Source organism: Arachis ipaensis, chromosome B05 (assembly GCF_000816755.2).
Source record: "Arachis ipaensis cultivar K30076 chromosome B05, Araip1.1, whole genome shotgun sequence".
NCBI lineage: Eukaryota > Viridiplantae > Streptophyta > Magnoliopsida > Fabales > Fabaceae > Arachis > Arachis ipaensis.
In genome coordinates, this window is record NC_029789.2 from 5337409 (window position 1) to 5337732 (window position 324).

The following is a 324-nucleotide window of genomic DNA, read 5'->3' on the forward strand; positions in this document are numbered from 1 at the left end:
AACCAACTACAATGTGGATCGTAACAAAATATTCAATAACACAAAAAAAACATCCTACAACCTAAACCTAATTCTCCTTCATGCCCTTCACCCTTCCTCTCCAACTCTCCTTCATGCCGTTCACTTTCTCCTTCTTCTCCTACTCCAATCACGTTGTTCCGCTGCCCCCCCTCCCCCACTGGTGTCGATCACTCTCCATCGTAGTAAAGAGACGTGTCTTCTCTTGCCGAAGACGACGACCCCGACTCCAACCCCATGATAGGAGCTCTGGAACTCCGTTACTGTGTTGTGCAACCCGACCCCACCCTTGAACTGGTGACGGAC